At 47.9% G+C, this 20,631-nt stretch overlaps 1 non-coding gene across 1 annotated transcript; it reads left to right on the top strand.

The window, feature by feature from the left end:
- The first annotated feature begins 8,163 nt into the window (after positions 1 to 8,163).
- Positions 8,164 to 8,236, top strand: Trnar-ucg (transfer RNA arginine (anticodon UCG)). Its single transcript has one exon. It is a non-coding gene; the product is annotated as a tRNA-Arg (tRNA).
- The last annotated feature ends 12,395 nt before the right edge of the window (positions 8,237 to 20,631 follow it).

Below are 20,631 nucleotides of genomic sequence, written 5' to 3' on the forward strand. Positions count from 1 at the left end.
CATGCAATTCCTTTACCTCTCAGAAATGATTATGAAATAAAAGTGAAGTACGTGACGAGTGTGACGTTAGGAAAACATTAGGCAGCATGGAGAGATTCTGTATGGGACCACCCAACCGAAACGAGTACTGTGTGACGTGCTAGTCTGGCAGGTATTCTCCGAGGCAGCCGGCTAGCTCAGTCGGTAGAGCATGATACTCTTAATCTCAGGGTCGAGGTTTCGAGCCCCACGCTGGGCGGAACGGAACTTTGTTCCGCTGCAGATGTAAATTACCGTTTTTCTGATTAACGTGATGTAATGGAAATAGCAATTTTTAACTTTGCCTACGTCTGTGTCAGTCGCAAGAAAACTGTATTTGAAGGTAAAGGTGATTTTGTAGACATGTGTGAAAGACATGTTCTGAAATGCAAGTGTTGTTGTTTGGAGAGCACATCGGTTACGTGTCAGATGTGTAGCCAAGCAGTAATGGATCGCCATAGCTGCAAATAGTAGTCGGTAATATGAAGTGTTGTCAGCTCAAGTCTGATGACCCAGACGACCGTAAGGACGAAGTACGCGTGAGTACCGGTAGGCCGCGCCTCTTTAGCTCAGTGGCAGTGTGCCTGCGGCAGCGGTGGTGAGCGGACCTCCAGGGCCAGCGCGCTCTGGCAGGAAGGGTTTACGTCAGGCGGTGAGTCGCGTGCTTACAGCGTCTGCTTGTTAGCATTCGTTCCGTTCTGTAGGATCTGACATGGAATTATGAATCCGACTAACAGGAGAGATACCTTGAAGTTTACCTTTGATAGGAACTTTTCGAAACCAAATTCTTTTGAAGTTGAATCATGGTTAGAGGAAACAGCTAAGATTACTTTTGATGACATTGTAGGGATAAATTTCTCTATCGTGACTAGTGTTGTTTATGTGAAATTAACGTCCTCTGACATGTGTGATAGAATTGTGGACGTCCAGTGGAGGTGTACTGAAGTTTAGACATAGAGATGGTACCGTCAGTGACGTCAGCATTACGCATGCTGGACTGGGCATCCGAACGGCACGTATTTTCGAACTCCCGTTTGAAATATCAGCCGCGCAAATAAATTCTGCATTAACACCTTACGGGAGGGTCATTAACAATTTTGCGGAGCGTTGGTCCAAAGCCCACAAATTTCCGGTGCTTAATGGCGTCAGGCAGGTTAAGATCGATCTACAGAAGCACATACCTTCATATATTTACGTAGGTGGACATCGCGGAATTGTCATATATGATGGGCAGCCAAAAACGTGTGCCGGCTGTGGTGCGCCCTGCCACGTGCGCTCTGAATGTATTCAAAGACGCGTGACGCAGATACCTGTCGGTGAAGCCGCTAGCCCCCCTGTGACGACGGAACTGCCACTGACATACGCTGCCGCGGCTTCTGGTCTTCCACCCGCGACCCCGCCTGTAGATGCCCCTCCTTTGAATGATGTTTTGGCCGATAACGTAAAAGAACCGAGTGATGACGCGGCACCGCCGCTTCCACACTCAGAGATGGAGGTAACGACGGATGACGCCCCAGTGGTTGATGCCACTGGTGCTGAGGATGAAGCAGACGCTGTGTTCCCGGCGGATCAACCTCAGAGTCAACAGTCCGCTTCGGATGTTGATGATACCGCGAACCCTAACAGGAAGCCTTCCAAAAAGAAGCGGAGACTTGCACATCAAGGAGCCAATCAGCTCGCCCCATAGCTCCGCGAAAAAGCGAAACGAATAAGCAGCCAAATGAGTCAGAACACTTCTGAACCCTCTGAAGTTGGTCTCCCTGCGTCTGGTCGAATGGACATTGTTCCTGTAGTGTCTCCCCCTGTGAATCCACGACGGGTGGAAGATAGTGGTACCTCGAGTAGAGTCGTTTTGCCGGATACCCACGCTCAAGGAAACGTAGGATCGCTTTTGTCAGAGGCCACTCTCACTGGGAATTGGGCACAGGAAATGGAAGTATTGGATGCGAGCAATGATGCGGCTGTCATGCGGACCATTGAGACGGAATCTTCGGCACCCCCCACAGAGCAGCATACACCAACCGTACCGGGAACTACAGGAACTCCGACTGACGCGCTTGGCCTCAATGTCGTTAGCCATCCTTCTAAGACTGTTTAATTAATAGTATGTGCCTTCTCCCATGAACGATCCCCAAGCCTATAAAATTGCCACGTTAAACATCAATAAGATACAGTCGTACTGACGGCTCCGTAATTTACAAGATTTTGTATACGCAGCGGATATCGATATTCTGTTACTTCAAGAAGTCGCTGCGATTGAACTTGACCGAATAACTGGTTATACTGCTCTCTCCAATTCCGGGAGCGGTGCGAATTTAGGGACAGCGATTCTGTTAAAAGAAGGGATTGTAGCGACCGACGCAGAAAAACTGCCTGATCATAAAGGGATCGCTGTCACTTTCCATCGGACACGCATAATCAATGTTTACGCCCCGTCCGGCAGTAGCAATAGGCGTGCTAGGGCTGAGTTCTTCACAAGCGCCATAGTCCCACTTTCTAGGGGAACCTACGATCGTATAATTTTTGCGGGTGACTTCAATTGTGTCTTAAGTCCAAAAGACCAGACGCCTAATTTTAACAAATCTGGAGAACTAGAACGTATCGTCCAAGAAATGAACCTCATTGACACTTGGGAGCATACGCACGGAGCGGCACCTGGGTTCACTCATGTCACGAACCACTCTGCAAGCCGGCTAGACAGAATCTATGTATCGGCGTGTATGAAGACTCAAGTCCTCCATTCCGAAGTTTGGCCCACAATTTTTTCCGATCATGCCGCATATATTTGTACTGTTAACATGGTCAAGCAAGGCACATTTCGCGGCAGAGGTTTCTGGAAACTTAACAATGCTCTCCTTAACGATGTTGACTGTCACCGTGTCTTTAACGAAACATGGGAGGCATGTGAACGACGGGTTGCACAGTATGCCTCCGTTACTGAATGGTGGATAACACACGCCAAACCAACTTTATCAAAAATGTTTAAAGGCTACGCTCGGGACAAATCCTGGTGGCAACGGCAAACGTCTGAGTTTTATTTTACTTGTCTCAGGGAGCTCTACCAGTCCGATGTGACTGTACCTGAAAATTTTATGCAGATTAAAAAAATTAAGGCAAAATTATTAAAACTTCAGCGGCAGCAGGCAGAAGGCTTTCAAATAAGGTCCAGGCCCCAGAATGTGAAAGACGACGAAATGACATCCATGTTTCACGTCATTCGTGAAAATAAGAGGGGGCGGCGGAGATTAATAACTCGTCTTCAGTTGAGTGAAGGCGTTGCGCTCACGCGGCAACAAGACATACGGAACGCACTTCACAATCACCTGGCAGATCTGCTGGCAACGACACATACCGACGATGGAACTCACGATGAATTACTCAATAACTTGCAAAGGACTTTGGGTGCTGCTGAAGTCGAAACTCTCATGCGAGAAATTGTTGAAGACGAATTGGATTCTGCGCTATCACGAAGTCCGAAAAATAAATCGCCGGGACCCGACGGTCTCACTGCCGAATTTTATCTTACTTTCTGCGACAAATTAAAGCCCAAGTTGTTGAGTATGTTTAATGAAATTTTACGGCCTGATTTTAATGTTCCTCAGGCTCTTGTGGAAGGCATCGTGGTTTTAATCCCTAAACGCCCAATGTGCAGTTCTGTTGACGATTTTCGGCCGCTTACTTTACTGAACAGTGACTACAAAATTTTAGCACGTATTATTTCTAATAGATTGAAAATGTTGATGAATACTGTCATTGGTCAGTACCAGACCAGTGTAGGTGTCGGTAGGACGATCTTCCAAAATTTGTCTCAATACAGGGACGTCATAGCCATTGCAGATGCGTGCAAGATACGGTGTGCACTAGTTTCCCTTGACTTTTCAAAGGCATTCGACAGAGTAAACCATCAGTTTCTCATCCGAACGATGCATGCCATGGGATTTCCACTACGTTTTATCAATCTTATACATGAGCTCCTTCGTAAAGGAGTAACTCGACTCATGGTGAATGGCCAGCTGAGCGCATCGATTAATATTACTAATTCAGTGCGACAGGGATGCCCTATGTCGATGGCCTTGTTTGCCATTGCCATTGAGCCTTTGCTTGTCACCTTGACACAGCGTCTACAAGGATTAACCATCCACGGCATTAAGATTGTTTGTACTGCATATGCGGATGACGTCGGATTTTTGGTCATGGACGAAGGTGAAGTCGAGGAAGCCCTTCAGATAGTCAAAAACTACGAACTTGTTGCGGGTGCGAAGTTGAATGCCAGGAAGTCTGGCATTATGAACATAGGACGCGGCATCTCGCTGCACCATCACGGTCAGTTGCAACTACTTTCTAAAATGAAATGCCTTGGTATTGAGTACAGGAGCAACATACAGCACACAATTGCGGTGAACTATAGGAATCTCCTGGCAAGTATGCGTGCTTGCATGCAGACCCACTACCTAAGGAGCCTTGATGAACTGCAGAAAGTCACCTTCGCTAATGTCTACCTCACCACAAAGATTAACTACGTTGCACAAGTACTGCCCATGCCACAGGAGACAGCGAAGCGTATGATGTCCGCTCTAGGCCATTTTGTCACACGTGGACACATTTTTAAAGTCAAGTACGATACGCTCACTCTCTCCACGACCGATGGAGGCTTAAATTTAACAGATGTTCGTTCCAAGTCACGAGCTTTGTACGTATGCACCACCTAAAAACGGTGGAGGTCGTTACCGAACAGTCTAACGGCTCACTTGTTAACCGAAATAGCGCCGGCCTGCCTGCAGCCTCCCGTCTCTGTTCAACATATTCCGCCTGCGCTGACTCACTTTAAGAGCTTTTTCATTGAGTTCAGTTACGTACGGTCAACTCTCCCAGAAAATGAGCTTTCCGTGGTGAAGTTAGTTTATAATAAACTACTGGCAACCAAGAACAGGAACAACATCGAACACAAATACCCCAATCATCGCTGGCCAGTGATATGGAAAAACATACATAGCCGTGATTTACCAATGTCAGTGAAAGCCTCTTGGTACAGGGTCGTGAACCGTAAAATAAGTACCAATTCACGACTTCATGCTCTACATTTGGCTGACTCACCTTTGTGCCTTACGTGCAACTTGCCTGATACTGATGAACATCGTTTTCTGTGCACCACTGTCCAAGCAGTTTGGCCATGCATTCGCCGAAAACTGGCTACGATTATGGGGACTTCCCAGCTTTGTATTAAACCTGAAGATTTCCTGTATCCGGATTCAGCGCCGTACCCGAACACCAAACGGAACTCTGTCAATTGGTTGAAGGGTCATTATGTTCATTATTTACAGACGCAAGAACCCAAGAGTGAGGCGGCGTTCTGTCTTTACCTGGCATTACAGTTTCACATACTTTCACAGACGAGACATTACAGGAAACGATATGCGAATTTCTTAGAAGTCGTTCTTCGATGAAAGAAGTATTTTTTTTCTTTCCTTCGTTCTACATTGCTTTGTTTTTTTCTTTTCTTCTTCAAATGTCACAGACGTATACTGAACAGTGTTACGACAAGGACTATTTTATTCTCATCTGTTTTTCTAGACGACCAGAGTTCCTTGTTTTATTTTCTATTAAAAAAAAAAATTGTAATAAAAAAATAAACAATTATAAAAGTTGATAAAAAAACCAACAACACAACGAAAGCACTAAAAAGAACAACAAACAACAGAAAGAGTGCTGCAGACCAGAAGTAGGGGATTGCTGCCTGGGGTGAAGTACGTTGGGGCTTCGTGGGCCCTCTCGCCGCTACGGTAGCCGTGAAGGCCCAGGACAAATCTCTGAAAATGGAATACAACACACGCAAAAAAAAAAAAAAAAAATTCTACTTTGTCACCATTGAGGGACTATGCATTAGGTTTAGAAGTATCTTTGGTTTGCAAATTGGAATAGTTCAGAAGAATAAGTAATTCAGAAATCATGGCAGATGAAGCCGACGCCGACGAAGGCGATTTATGGCGAACGCAAGGCGGGGCTGAAGGGGAGGAAGGAGGCACTACAAAAAAAAAAAAAAAAAAAAAAAAAAAAAAAAAAAAAAAAAAAAAAAAAAAAAAGTCGTAGAGCACTGGTCTAGTAAACCAGGGGTCGTGAGTTCCCATCCTCAGAGGAGGAAGACGAATTTTGGAAATCAGTTGCGCGTCGTGGCCGTATAGCAAACAGTATCTGTGATGACGAACAATTAGCGACAAGCGTTTTATTAAGAATTACGCTCAGTTGTGATTAAGGCGAATGGCGCAGATAAAGCATTTGCCAAAGCGGTACAGCATAAGGTGGGACGAGGAAGTCTGAATTACATTTTATAGATGAATTTCTCACATATCTCAGAGCCTCTCACGGTCGTCGTCGTCGTCGTCGCCGCCGCCGCTTCTGCAGAAGTAGCAAATGGCCATTGTAGCAAATGCGGCGAGGGACGCCCTGCCTTCGATTCCGAATGCACAAAGTGTGTGGTCTTGTTTCCCAGTCTATATTTGGTCGGTCTCGTAAGAGGTTGAATGTAACGTTTGGGTGGGAAAGAGCAAGGGACAGCGGCTGTGTGGAACGAAAACACTATTCCTCAGGGGTGTGAGCGTTACGAGATGAGTCGTATACAAGTTATACTTGGTTGCTAGTGAGCGTGTGGCCGGATGGATAAGGCGTCGGACTTCGGATCTGAAGATTACAGGTTCAAATGCTGTCACGCTCGGTTTTTTTCCAGTTCTGAAAAAGAAACATACCGTTTTAATGTAGCAAGTGAGCAGTACGAAACCGTCTGAATGTTTCTGTTGACCATTTTCTGCTTGGAGATGCTCTTGAGCTTGAAACACACACAACAAGACCGGTGTTAACTAGCGAAATGGTCGGCAGAGTGTCGTCACCGCGAGTTTTGACTGGCACTTGCACATCTAAAACAACGTCGGAAAGTAACTCGTTCGGCTTTTGAGTCACATCAAGTATGTGTGTTAATTTCGACGCCACTAGCTCTGCAGGTTGTCATGCAATTCCTTTACCTCTCAGAAATGATTATGAAATAAAAGTGAAGTACGTGACGGGTGTGACGTTAGGAAAACATTAGGCAGCATGGAGAGACTCTGTATGGGACCACCCAACCCAAACGAGTACTGTGTGACGTGCTAACCCGCAGGTATTCACCGAGGCAGCCGGCTAGCTCAGTCGGTAGAGCATGATATTCTTAATCCCAGGGTCGAGGGTTCGAGCCCCACGCTGGGCGGAATGGAATTTTGTTCCGCTGCAGATATAAATTACCGTTTTTCTGATTAACGTGATGTAATGGAAATAGCAACTTTTAACTTTGCCTACGTCTGTGTCAGTCGCAAGAAAACTGTATTTGAAGGTAAAGGTGATTTTGTAGACATGTGTGAAAGACATGTTCTGAAATGCAAGTGTTGTTGTTTGGAGAGCACATCGGTTACGTGTCAGATGTGTAGCCAAGCAGTAATGGATCGCCATAGCTGCAAATAGTAGTCGGTAATATGAAGTGTTGTCAGCTCAAGTCTGATGATCCAGACGACCGTAAGGACGAAGTACGCAAGAGTCCCGCTAGGCCGCGCCTCTTTAGCTCAGTGGTAGAGCACTGGTCTAGTAAACCAGGGGTCGTGAGTTCCCATCCTCAGAGGAGGAAGACGAATTTTGGAAATCAGTTGCGCGTCGTGGCCGTATAGCAAACAGTATCTGTGATGACGAACAATTAGCGACAAGCGTTTTATTAAGAATTACGCTCAGTTGTGATTAAGGCGAATGGCGCAGATAAAGCATTTGCCAAAGCGGTACAGCATAAGGTGGGACGAGGAAGTCTGAATTACATTTTATAGATGAATTTCTCACATATCTCAGAGCCTCTCACGGTCGTCGTCGTCGTCGTCGTCGCCGCCGCCGCTTCTGCAGAAGTAGCAAATGGCCATTGTAGCAAATGCGGCGAGGGACGCCCTGCCTTCGATTCCGAATGCACAAAGTGTGTGGTCTTGTTTCCCAGTCTATATTTGGTCGGTCTCGTAAGAGGTTGAATGTAACGTTTGGGTGGGAAAGAGCAAGGGACAGCGGCTGTGTGGAACGAAAACACTATTCCTCAGGGGTGTGAGCGTTACGAGATGAGTCGTATACAAGTTATACTTGGTTGCTAGTGAGCGTGTGGCCGGATGGATAAGGCGTCGGACTTCGGATCTGAAGATTACAGGTTCAAATCCTGTCACGCTCGTTTTTTTTCCAGTTCTGAAAAAGAAACATACCGTTTTAATGTAGCAAGTGAGCAGTACAAAACCGTCTGAATGTTTCTGTTGACCATTTTCTGCTTGGAGATGCTCTTGAGCTTGAAACACACACAACAAGACCGGTGTTAACTAGCGAAATGGTCGGCAGAGTGCCGTCACCGCGAGTTTTGACTGGCACTTGCACATCTAAAACAACGTCGGAAAGTAACTCGATCGGCTTTTGAGTCACATCAAGTGTGTGTGTTAATTTTGACGCCACTAGCTCTGCAGGTTGTCATGCAATTCCTTTACCTCTCAAAAATGATTATGAAATAAAAGTGAAGTACGTGACGGGTGTGACGTTAGGAAAACATTAGGCAGCATGGAGAGATTCCGAATGGAACCACCCAACCCAAACGAGTACTGTGTGACGTGCTAACCCGCAGGTATTCACCGAGGCAACCGGCTAGCTCAGTCGGTAGAGCATGTTATTCTTAATCTCAGGGTCGAGGGTTCGAGCCCTACGCTGGGCGGAACGGAATTGTGTTCCGCTGCAGATGTAAATTACCGTTTTTCTGATTAACGTGATGTAATGGAAATAGCAACTTTTAACTTTGCCTACGTCTCTGTCAGTCGCCAGAAAACTGTATTTGAAGGTAAAGGTGATTTTGTAGGCATGTGTGAAAGACATGTTCTGAAATGCAAGTGTTGTTGTTTGGAGAGCACATCGGTTACGTGTCAGATGTGTAGCCAAGTAGTAATGGATCGCCATAGCTGCAAATAGTAGTCGGTAATATGAAGTGTTGTCAGCTCAAGTCTGATGACCCAGACGACCGTAACGACGAAGTACGCAAGAGTACCGCTAGGCGCGCCTCTTTAGCTCAGTGGTAGAGCACTGGTCTAGTAAACCAGCGGTCGTGTTTTCCCATCGTCAGAGGAGGAAGACGAATTTTGGAAATCAGTTGCGCGTCGTGGTCGTATAGCAAACAGTATCTGTGATGACGAACAATTAGCGACAAGCGTTTTATTAAGAATTACGCTCAGATGTGATTAAGGCGAATGGCGCAGATAAAGCATTTTTTTTTTTTAATTGTTTATTTCAAACCAGTATTATGATACAGAATAACCCACCACCTGAAGCATTAGTGGGTCTTTGCTTACATACAATAATACAGTTACTACAGCATTCATTACGTAATATTATTACCTACTTTTTAGTGTTAGTTTTTATTTTCGCTATGGGCATTTCTACTTCTAATATTAACCTACTTAACCTAACTGCAACGTTACACACGTGCCAGCGTAAGTATAAACCTACTGTTTGTGGCCGGGCCCACTGAACTGAGTCCAGTGGGCATGCCCCTGGCACCGGGCTGGCCCAAGACGTTTGAACCGCTGCAGTTTATACTAAGGTACTATCCTAACTTATCCTACTTCTTAACCTATTCCTATGCTACTGTCAATTTCAGTGTGTTTGTCAAATCCGGTAGAAATGTGCACCCTCCTCCTGGTCCAGGAGCGTGGCGGATCCCAGCCGTGAAACGGCTGGCCTATTCCACGTCCGGCGGAAAGGGACGGGTGCACTTAGGTCTGGTCAGGTGTTTGTCAATTTCGGGTTAATTTTGGTTGTTCCTGAGAAAGTCCTTTAATATTTTGCCCGAGATCTCATTCGCAAGATTATTTACAATTTGAAAGTGATCCTCGCGCCTGAGTAAGTGGTATGTGTCTTGATTTGGTAGTTGGAGTCTGAGTTGTGATGCTACTTCGTCGAAGAGATGGCACTCATACACCACATGGTCTGGGGTGCCCTGCGGGGCCCCACAGTCACACGCTGGTGTAGCCTGTTTCCCGAATCTGCATAAGTATGCTGGATAGGGTCCATGTCCAGTGAGGAAGTGCAGAAGTCCTCTAGATGGCTTGAAGTATCTGAGCTGTAAGCGCTCCTTGATATCTGGCAGCAGCTAATGCGTTCTCCGACCTGTGTCGTCCGCATCCCATTGCTCTTGCCAAAGTTCTTCCCCCCTATTTCTAATTTCCGATTTAGAGCCCGTGTAGATCCCCATTATTTCTATCATTTTATCCCTGTTGCCTTTCTTGGCCCAGTACCATGCCGCCTGTTCTCTTATTTTAATGTCCAGAGGACACAGCCCCATGAGTACTAATAGCGCCCCCCCCTGGTGTTGTTCTATATGCTCCTACAGAGCGCAGGAGCATACTCCGCTGCACTCTCCTCACGGCCATGGCAGGCATGACCCTCGTGAGCCTGTGAGCCCAGACTCCTGACGCGTATCCCACAATGGAGGTCAGTATGCTGTTATGATATAGTTTGATTAGGTCTGGTGGTAAGTGAAACCGCTTGTGTCCTATGCCAATGAGTTTATTCAGTGTTTCTAGGGTCTCTGTGTTATTGTGTCAACATGCGATGTATAGTTCCATCTCTCATCGACGATTACGCCCAAGTACCGGGCCTCACGTCGCCGAAGCACTGGCGAGCCCTCTATTCTCACCGTCGGGTTCCTAACTAGTTGTCCCTTGAGCAACAGATATGTAGACTTACTGGGTGATTTAGTCATTTTTGTTCTGTGACACCATGTGGTCAAGATAGAAATTGCTCTCTCAATTTTCGGTTCCAGTTCTTCGCGGCTACTGCCGCCAACCAACAGATGGAGGTCGTCTGCGTAGGCTATGCCCTCTAGCACATCCTCGCTATTCTGCAGATCTTCTAAGAGTGATTCCATTGTTATGTCCCAAAAGAGTGGCCCAAGGACAGAGCCCTGTGGACACCCCTTTGTAATCTGCTTTCTAACCCTCCCGCTAGGGGACGATAGCCAGACCTCCCTTCCCTCACAGTAGCTCCTAAAACAACCATATAGCGGCCCGGGACACTCTTTCTCCCGCAAGCGAGAGAAGAGCGAGGGCCACCACAGATTGTCGAAGGCGCCGCTGATATCCACCATGATGCCAACAATGTATTTGTGCGGGGCTGAGCCACAGACCTCCACGGCAAGGGCGATAGCGTCAGACGCTGATCTCTCCGACCGGAAACCGAATTGCCTGTCGCACATCCCACACAACACACGATGTGCAGCCAGTCTGTCTGCCAGCAACCTCTCAAAAAGTTTCCCCAGTATGTCTAGTAGGCAGATAGGCCTGTACGATTTGGCTTCTTTTGGGTCCTTATCTGGGCCTTTCTTGAGTATTACAACATTTGCCTTCTTCCAGGTGTTAGGGAATTTTCTGAGTCTCAAGCACTCATTGTACAACTTGGTGAGAGGTGCCACCAGCTGGGGAGCCAGGAACTGCACCACTTCCGCTGTGATACCGTCTGGTCCAGGAGCCTTCCCCTTTTTGAGGGCTTTTATCTGGGCGTCGACCTCCTCTTCTGAGAAGGGATAGACCATACTGTTATTTTCATAATCTTGTCGGTCTTCCTCCCTGATCAGCCTTTGTACTTCTGTATCCTCTTCTTCCACATCATCAGGCAGCAGGACCGGAGAAGGACCTCGGCAGTTTCCTGCCAAGTCTCCGTCATCCGGTCCCCGCTCCTGACGGTGGACAGCACCATAGGCGATCTTATTTTCTCCCGTACTAGTTTGTAGGGGGTACCCCATGGGTCTGTGGCGAGTTGATTTAAAACAAATTTTTCCCAGCTTGCAAGTCGGACTGCCCTGAGCTCCTGTTGAAAATGATCCTTCGCCTCTCTGTAGATCTGTAGCCATCGCTGTTTTTCCCTCCAGACGGCACACCGCTGGTAGTACCTCCTAGCCCTCCTTACAGACTGGCGCATCTGTTCTAGTTCTGTCGACCATGGTGTTGGGGAGGCCGCGACGGCTCTCCTCCTGGTTGGTACGGCTGCTTTCACCGCTCTGTTGACTGCACTCACCAGTTCTTCGGCGTATAGCTCCACGTTTACGTCACCTTCCGGCCATGTCGGAATGTCACACTCTCTCGCCAGGCGATCCCAGTCGGCCTTATTGTAATTGAATTGCAGCTCCCACCCCATGTCCCAGCGGCACTCCCTGTCTCCCAGTGAGAAGGTAATCAGATTGTGGTCACTTGTTGTCATGTGTTCCCATACTTTCCAATCAATTACCTTGGTTGCGGCGTTGGGCGTTACCAAGGTAATATCAATATTGGTACCTTCTCCCCCGCCACCTGCATAGGTAGGGGGGTGCCCTTGCTTGTTGGCGACCATAAGCTGTAAGGCCATGATGGTCTCTTCAGCCTTTTCTCCGCGTTCATCTCTTGTGCCGCTGAACCATAGGGGGGACTTTGCATTTATGTCTGCTGTGACTATTATTCTCCGCCCCTGCAGTGCCGTGGTTATCTGAGTTAGTTTATCTAAGAACTCGTCAATCTCCCTTCCGTACTGGAAGTACATATTAACGATGTACAATACCCCGATGGGTGATTGCAACTCCACGACATTGCAGTGGTCATCAGAAAGCTGTGTAAGCACTGTAACTCTCAGTGCTTTGTTAATAATTATGATTGCAGCTTTTGGCGCACCTGTGCTGTGAGTTATTTGCCAGTTGGCAGCTGTAAAGGGGATCCGTCCAGCTTGAGAGTATGGCTCCTGTAGACAGAGTATGTCAAGTCTCCTCTCCTCCACCACCTTCCGGAGTTCCTGCGTGACTAGTCTGCTGTTATGACAGTTGATCTGCCCTACGTTTGTAAGGCTCAGTGGAAAAGTATGTTCTAATATGCGATTCTGGCCAGGTCTTATTCCAGTCGTGTGCAAGCCTTCCATTTGTAATTACAGACTGGTGATATAGTTCTTCCAGATCAAATTTTTCGTTTCGCCTTTCGAATACTTTTTTCACCAAGTCACGCAGGGCTCCAAAGTCAGTGGGGAGATTCATTGTCTTGAGCTGTATTCTATCTACAGCCTCCATTACCGAAAAGGTGACGTCTCTACCATATTCATGGCCAACACGCACCACATGCCTTAAAGCGGTGGTGAGGACAGCCGGCTCCTCCAGGCGCGATAGCTGCAATGCCTGTTCCAAATTTGGGTAAATCCTCCTTGGATCCACTCCCATGCCTCCAAAGGAGGGTGGATCTTTCATCGTACTCGTACTGCTCACATCATTGATTTGTATTTTTCCTTCATCAGCTGTGTTGTCTTTGATTGTCGGGAAAGTCAAACTCCCTACCACAGGATGCCCTTTTGGTCGCTCATGATCTTTAATCGACCTTCTTCCCCAGTTTGGAGGAGAGGGTGCGTCCTTCTGCCCACTAGGGTCTGTTTGAATCCCTATGTCTACCATTTGCACTTTTCCAGTTGTTGCATTGTTGAACTTCCGCAGAAGTTCTCTAAATCTGCTTGCTCTCAACGCATCCCTTAACCTCTTACTGGGCGACTTCCTTTTGGGCTTCCTGGATGCAGGAACAGACTCAGCCATAGTCTATTCTTGCTATAAGCCGTTGCTCGAGCATCCTGTATGTAGGGCAGTTCCTTCCAGTAGCATTGCAACTTTTCTTTCCTCTCCTTACACAAGGGATACATATCCCTGTTTTACAACAGGTTTTCCTTGTATGATTTTCTGCCCCACACCTGGAGCAGGCCGGCTTCCTCTCGCAATGCTTGTGGACATGGTCCAGATCACCGCAGTTATGACATCTGGGAACCACCAGGTAGTCCCTCACATTAATTGCGTGAAACCCCATATAAATTCTGCCCATAGCGGTCAGTTTGCGCCACATACTCCCCGAGACTTCCGCGACGTGATGGACAACATCACGATCGCGGGGTCCCGTTCTGAAGCGCAACTTAAACTCATTTTTGAAGGCTTCCATATTCATTTCCTCAAAGTTCTGTTCTTTTATAGTTTCATATATCTCATTTTCCTCAATTGCCACAGGTACATCGTATAATATCACCAGTGGATTCCGCTTTTTAGGCGGTTCGCATTTCACTACCTTATTGAGCTTCGTGTGATTAAGAATTTTGTCCCTGTCTTCTTCTGTGGCAACATTTACAATAACCACATTCTTGGTTGCCTTAACTTTGTTTATTTTAATTTTATCCTTTGCAGGGTTCACCGTTGTGGTGAATATTTCTTGTACTTTCTTAGTGTCATGTCCGGCCAGGGGTCTCAAGAAGACCGCCGTGTCCGGCCTTTTCGACACCTTGGCGATTGTCTCTTTTGTGGTTTGCGTTTGTGTTTTTGGAGCCGCTTGCGCAGCTACACCAGCCCATGTTTTTGTAGGCTGTTTACGTAAACGCTCGTTTTCCTTTTCTAGTTCTTCTAGCCGCCCCTCGAGCTTCGCGCTAGCGATCGCCCAGGCGGCGAGCTCCTTTTTGATGGAAAGGACAGCAGTATTGCTTATTTTGCCGTTCTTTATGCTAGAGTCCAATAATTGATTTATCTTATTGTGCCAGTCAGTTACGTTCTCCTCGTTTTGCCCCAGGCCCTCTTCTGGGATAGGAACAGTAGACATCGAGCACCTCGAATGCACACTCGAATCACTCGTCTCTTGTTCGGCCATGATGATGTAGACGAGTGAAAAAAGTTGGGAGCCCGTCTCTTACCCCGGACCGGCTCCTCTGGCATGGGGGGGGGGACTTCTTGCAGCTCGCCCACCGACCTCGCCCCAAGGTCAAGGGCCTTCTCGAACTGCTGGGTTCAGCGCGCCGTCGCCAGCGCACTGGTCCCCATCGATGGCTTCGTCATCGGCGATTTCACGCGACGCTCCTCGGCAACTGCACCCCGCACTCCGGAGAGACGGATGCACCTCTCGCCCTTCGCCGCCTACTAGCCCGAGTTTCCACCTTACGGCCAAGGACCCACTCCTACTCAGGTGGCGGGCCGGTCCCCCAGACGTTCGGCGGTCTGGACCCAGTTAACCTAGCCCAGGCGATGTCACCACCTCCTGGGTTTGGCAGAACACGCCCCGGTTACCCAGGGGCGCGGCGAGGCACCCTTGCCGACTCGCGCCGCGATCCCACGCCGACAAACGAAGTCGCCGGCATGCAGAGCTCCTGCTGGTCTGGGCCCTGCGAACAGAAAGGGACAGATGTTCGTCCCTCGACACAGCTCCCGCTGTGCCACGCACCCTTCGCTTTCGCATCGGGTTGGGTCGCAGCTCTTCCTTTTGCCGCAAGGCACACCCGGGTGAGCCCGAGAAATGCCAAGCTTAACGTCTGGCACCACTTGAAGGCGGAAAGAGCCACTTGAGAAGGAGAGGCTATATATGACGCATCACTTCCCCTGTGGGCACGTCCGACTGGAAGCGATACGCCCCAGTGCGAACTTCTGTGCCTTACGGCGCGCAGGCGCGGATTGGCCCACACCAAAACGCACCGCGAAACGACAGGTCCCACGCCAGAGCATTTGCCAAAACGGTACAGCATAAGGTGGGACGAGGCAGTCTGAATTACATTTTATAGATGAATTTCTCACATATCTCAGAGCCTCTCGCGGTCGTCGTCGTTGTAGTCGTCGTCGTCGTCGTCGTCGTCGCCGCCGCCGCTTCTTCAGAAGTAGCAAATGGCCATGGTAGCAAATGCGGCGAGGGACGCCCTGCCTTCGATTCCGAATGCACAAAGTGTGTGGTCTTGTTTCCCAGTCTATATTTGGCCGGTCTCGTAAGAGGTTGAATGTAACGTTTGGGTGGGAAAGAGCAAGGGGCAGCGGCTCTGTGGAGCGAAAACACTATTCCTCAGGGGTGTGAGCGTTACGAGATGAGTCGTATACAAGTCATACTTGGTCGCTAGTGACCGTGTGGCCGAATGGATAAGGCGTCGGGCTTCGGATCTGAAGATCACAGGTTCGAATGCTGTCACGCTCGGTTTTTTTCCAGTTCTGAAAAAGAAACATACCGTTTTAATGTAGCAATTGAGAAGTACGAAACCGTCTAAATGTTTCTGTTGACCATTTTCTGCTTGGAGATGCTCTTGAGCTTGAAACACACACAACAAGACCGGTGTTAACTAGCGAAATGGTCGACAGAGTGCCGTCACCGCGAGTTTTGACTGGCACATGCACATCTAAAACAACGTCGGAAAGTAACTCGTTCGGCTTTTGAGTCACATCAAGTATGTGTGTTAATTTTGACGCCACTAGCTCTGCAGGTTGTCATGCAATTCCTTTACCTCTCAGAAATGACTATGAAATAAAAGTGAAGTACGTGACGAGTGTGACGTTAGGAAAACATTGAGCAGCATGGAGAGTTTCTGTATGGGACCACCCAACCCAAACGAGTACTGTGTGACGTGCTAACCCGCAGGTATTCACCGAGGCATCCGGCTAGCTCAGTCGGTAGAGCATGATGTTCTTAATCTCAGGGTCGAGGGTTCGAGCCCTACGCTGGGAGGAACGGAATTGTGTTCCGCTGCAGATGTAAATTACCGTTTTTCTGATTAACGTGATGTAATGGAAATAGCAAATTTTAACTTTGCCTACGTCTCTGTCAGTCGCAAGAAAACTGTATTTGAAGGTAAAGGTAATTTTGTAGACATGTGTGAAAGACATGTTCTGAAATGCAAGTGTTGTTGTTTGGAGAGCACATCGGTTACGTGTCAGATGTGTAGCCAAGCAGTAATGGATCGCCATAGCTGCAAATAGTAGTCGGTAATATGAAGTGTTGTCAGCTGAAGTCTGATGACCCAGACGACCGTATGGACGAAGTACGCAATAGTACCGCTAGGCCGCGCCTCTTTAGCTCAGTGGTAGAGCACTGGTCTAGTAAACCAGAGGTCGTGAGTTCCCATCCTCAGAGGAGGAAGACGAATTTTGGAAATCAGTTGCGCGTCGTGGCCGTATAGCAAACAGTATCTGTGATGACGAACAATTAGCGACAAGCGTTTTATTAAGAATTACGCTCAGATGTGATTAAGGCGAATGGCGCAGATAAAGCATTTGCCAAAGCGGTACAGCATAAGGTGGGACGAGGCAGTCTGAATTACATTTTATAGATGAATTTCTCACATATCTCAGAGCCTCTCGCGGTCGTCGTCGTCGCCGTCGTCGTCGTCGTCGTCGTCGTCGTCGTCGTCGTCGTCGTCGCCGCCGCCGCTTCAGCAGAAGTAGCAAATGGCCATGGTAGCAAATGCGGCGAGGGACGCCCTGCCTTCGATTCCGAATGCACAAAGTGTGTTGTCTTGTTTCCCAGTCTATATTTGGCCGATCTCGTAAGAGGTTGAATGTAACGTTTGGGTGGGAAAGAGCAAGGGGCAGCGGCTGTGTGGAGCGAAAACACTATTCCTCAGGGGTGTGAGCATTACGAGATGAGTCGTTTACAAGTTATTCTCGGTCGCTAGTGACCGTGTGGTCGAATGGATAAGGCGTCGGAGTTCGGATCTGAAGATTACAGGTTCGAATGCTGTCGCGGTCGGTTTTTTTTTTCCAATTCTGAAAAAGAAACATACCGTTTTAATGTAGCAATTGAGAAGTACGAAACCGTCTAAATGTTTCTGTTGACCATTTTCTGCTTGGAGATGCACTTGAGTTTGAACACACACAACAAGACCGGTGTTAACTAGCGAAATGGTCGGCAGAGTGCGTCACTGCGAGTTTTGACTGGCACTTGCACATCTAAAACAACGTCGGAAAGTAACTCGTTCGGCTTTTGAGTCACATCAAGTATGTGTGTTAATTTTGACGCCACTAGCTCTGCAGCTTGTCATGCAATTCCTTTACCTCTCAGAAATGATTATGAAATAAAAGTTAAGTACGTGACGAGTGTGACGTTAGGAAAACATTGAGCAGCATGGAGAGTTTCTATATGGGATCACCCAACCCAAACGAGTACTGTGTGACGTGCTAACCCGCAGGTATTCACCGAGGCAGCCGGCTAGCTCAGTCGGTAGAGCATGATGTTCTTAATCTCAGGGTCGAGGGTTGGAGCCCCACGCTGGGCGGAACGGAATTTTGTTCCGCTGCAGATGTAAATTACCGTTTTTCTTATTAACGTGATGTAATGGAAATAGCAACTTTTAACTTTCCCTACGTCTCTGTCAGACGCATGAAAACTGTATTTGAAGGTAAAGGTGATTTTGTAGACATGTGTGAAAGACATGTTCTGAAATGCAAGTGTTGTTGTTTGGAGAGCACATCGGTTACGTGTCAGATGTGTAGCCAAGCAGTAATGGATCGCCATAGCTGCAAATAGTAGTCGGTAATATGAAGTGTTGTCAGCTCAAGTCTGATGACCCAGACGACCGTAAGGACGAAGTACGCAAGAGTCCCGCTAGGCCGCGCCTCTTTAGCTCGGTGGTAGAGCACTGGTCTAGTAAACCAGGGGTCGTGAGTTCCCATCCTCAGAAGAGGAAGACGAATTTTTGGAAATCAGTTGCGCCTCGTGGCCGTATAGCAAACAGTATCTGTGATGACGTACAATTAGCGACAAGCGTTTTATTAAGAATTACGCTCAGATGTGATTAAGGCGAATGGCCCAGATAAAGCATTTGCCAAAGCGGTACAGCATAAGGTGGGACTAGGCAGTCTGAATTACATTTTATAGATGAATTTCTCACATATCTCAGAGCCTCTCGCGGTCGTCGTCGTCGTCGTCGTCGTCGTCGTCGTCGTCGTCGTCGTCGTCGTCGCCGCCGCTGCCGCTTCTGCAGAAGTAGCAAATGGCCATGGTAGCAAAATGCGGCGAGGGACGCCCTGCCTTCGATTCCGAATGCACAAAGTGTGTGGTCTTGTTTCCCAGTCTATATTTGGTCGGTCTCGTAAGAGGTTGAATGTAACGTTTGGGTGGGAAAGAGCAAGGGGCAGCGGCTGTATGGAACGAAAACACTATTCCTCAGGGGTGTGAGCGTTACGAGATGAGTCGTATACAAGTTATACTTGGTTGCTAGTGACCGTGTGGCCGAATGTCTATTCTGGCTTTAGCCGTCGCCGCGGTCGGACGTGCTTGTTGTTTACTCCGCGTACGTTAGCGCTATCGCCGGTGTTTGGTGTTTACGTGAAGTTAGCTGTACATTTTCGCTGTTATTTTTTGAGTGGTGTCTCTGATACGTGTTTTTATAGTGCTTTCGTCCGTTCCACGTCTCGTGCTTCGCCGCAATTTCGGTTGTTGCCGGAATTTCGTCGGAACCGACGACCATGTCTGACACCGTCAGGAAGAATACTTTAGTCTTCTCGTTCGAGAAAGAAACACGGCCGGTCCAACCCACTGCGCTGGAAATCCACGATTGGCTGACTGAGGTAATCGGTATAAATTCTGACTCTGTTCACACCACGCAATTAGATGCTGAAAAATACTGTGTTTTTGTTAAATTTCTGAACTCAGTGACAGTCGATAAGTTGCTTGCAAAATGGGGTAATTCCGTCGAATTTGTTCATCGAGACGGTTCAAAAAGTAATGTCTCTGTACGAAAAGCTGATATCATGTACACCAATGTCAGGATTTTGAATGTTCCAATTGAAGTTGATAATCAGTTGATCAAGGACGCTCTATCTAAATATGGCGAAGTTAAATCTATCTATAACGAAAGATGGTCGAAGCTATACAAGATACAGTGTTTTAATGGCATTAGATCCGTTGAAATGGAGGTGAAAGCCAACATTCCGTCCCATATATCCGTTGCAGGCCATAAAGCACATGTTGTGTATTCTGGTCAGGAGCGCACGTGCAATATTTGCAATGAGACAGGTCATTTCCGACAAGATTGTCCGCGCCGTGTTTTTGTTCTTCGGAACAATCTAACACAGCGTCAAAAACTGACCCTCAGCGATGTCTTACCAAATAGCACTTCCCTTCTTTCGGTTAACGACAGTGGTGCATGTACTTCTGCAGTGCCCGCCATAACTACTACGGAGTTCCCTCCCCTGAGCGTCATTACATCACACCCTTCTGTTCCCGATTGCGATCTCCAGAACAAGAAGCGACCGTTGGAAACGACCGATGACGGCTCGGACGGCGAGTCCGCCCGTAATTCGCCTTCCACCCGCAAGCAGAAGCAGTGTAATGCGGATGTGCTCGAGGAAACAAACAGTACATGTATTGACGTGACGACAGCCGCTGAGGCAACCCGGCCGCTGTCGGCGGCTGAACAGGTACAAACGGTCCACGGAGGGGACGCAGTAACGATTGTCGCGGAGACGGAAGAGGCGCACTCCGAAGCACAAGAGGTGACGGAGCGGAACCCAACTCAAGAACTTACAGACCCACAAACCGCCGACTCAGTCAGTGCTCTGGAGCTAGTGACGGAAGAACAAGGAAATGGCACTCGTAAAAAGGACGCTGTTGAGGCAGCTTCGGTCACAACGGTGGTAAAGATAGACAATCCGAATGACGGCGCGTTGAACCAAGATGTCCGAAGACGCCGACTCAAACCGCAACCTCATCTCAAAGCTTCCCGTAACCAAAGCAAACAACAACCAGCACAAGAGGAAGCGACGGCCAAGAACGTCTTGTATGAAATCATCACGGAAAGACCTAAGGAGGT

The sequence above is a fragment of the Schistocerca gregaria genome, chromosome 1 (genome assembly GCF_023897955.1).
Source record: "Schistocerca gregaria isolate iqSchGreg1 chromosome 1, iqSchGreg1.2, whole genome shotgun sequence".
In the NCBI taxonomy this organism is placed as follows: domain Eukaryota; kingdom Metazoa; phylum Arthropoda; class Insecta; order Orthoptera; family Acrididae; genus Schistocerca; species Schistocerca gregaria.